Genomic DNA, 312 nt, shown 5'->3' on the forward strand with positions numbered 1-312 from the left:
GTGGAAGGAATCAGTAGCAAGAATAGTTTGGGAGTGGTTCTGGACAATGGTCAGTAGAAAGTAGGCAGGCAGTTTTTGAATATGTGTCTGTGTTGTGTGAGTGTGATTTCCTAGCAGTGTGTGCCTGTATTCTTTTGTGTGCGTGTGTGTACGTGTGTGTGTGTATATGTGTGCGGTTTGCTCTGTGGATCGCACGTAGGTTATGTGTGTGTGTGCGTGTATATGCGTAGTGTCTGTGTCTTATATATATATGTATGTATAAGTGAGCAACAAAGAGGTATATATATATATATATATATATATATACGTGAA

This window comes from Octopus bimaculoides, chromosome 3, assembly GCF_001194135.2.
Source record: "Octopus bimaculoides isolate UCB-OBI-ISO-001 chromosome 3, ASM119413v2, whole genome shotgun sequence".
NCBI lineage: Eukaryota > Metazoa > Mollusca > Cephalopoda > Octopoda > Octopodidae > Octopus > Octopus bimaculoides.